Source organism: Nematolebias whitei, chromosome 5 (assembly GCF_014905685.2).
Source record: "Nematolebias whitei isolate Nwh7 chromosome 5, NemWhi1, whole genome shotgun sequence".
In the NCBI taxonomy this organism is placed as follows: domain Eukaryota; kingdom Metazoa; phylum Chordata; class Actinopteri; order Cyprinodontiformes; family Rivulidae; genus Nematolebias; species Nematolebias whitei.
In genome coordinates this window covers 29,897,873-29,898,177 of record NC_056502.1, presented here as the reverse complement: position 1 = coordinate 29,898,177, position 305 = coordinate 29,897,873, and the positions used below count along the sequence as shown (strand labels likewise).

The window sequence follows — 305 nt, the reverse complement described above, 5'->3', positions numbered from 1 at the left end:
ATATATATATATATATATATTGGATCCCCTTCAGAAGCGGCAACTCACACTATTAATAAATCAAGGAAACGTGAATCCATCCATCCATCCATTATCTTTACCCGCTTATTCCATTTTGGGTCACGGGGGTCGCTGGTGCCCATGTCCAGCAATCACTGTGCGAGGGGCGGGGTACACCCTGGATGGATCACAAGTCCATCAAAGGGCCACATAGAGACAAACGAGACAAACAACAATTCACTCTCTCACTCACACCTAGGGACAATTTAGAGTTACCAATCAGCCTAACATGCATGTTCTCTCCG

At 45.2% G+C, this 305-nt stretch overlaps 1 protein-coding gene across 1 annotated transcript in view; it reads left to right on the top strand.

The window, feature by feature from the left end:
- Window positions 1–305, top strand: part of LOC119410362 (CUB and sushi domain-containing protein 3) — a 416,314-nt gene that overhangs the window by 217,088 nt on the left and 198,921 nt on the right. The gene's annotated exons all lie outside the window — the stretch shown is intronic.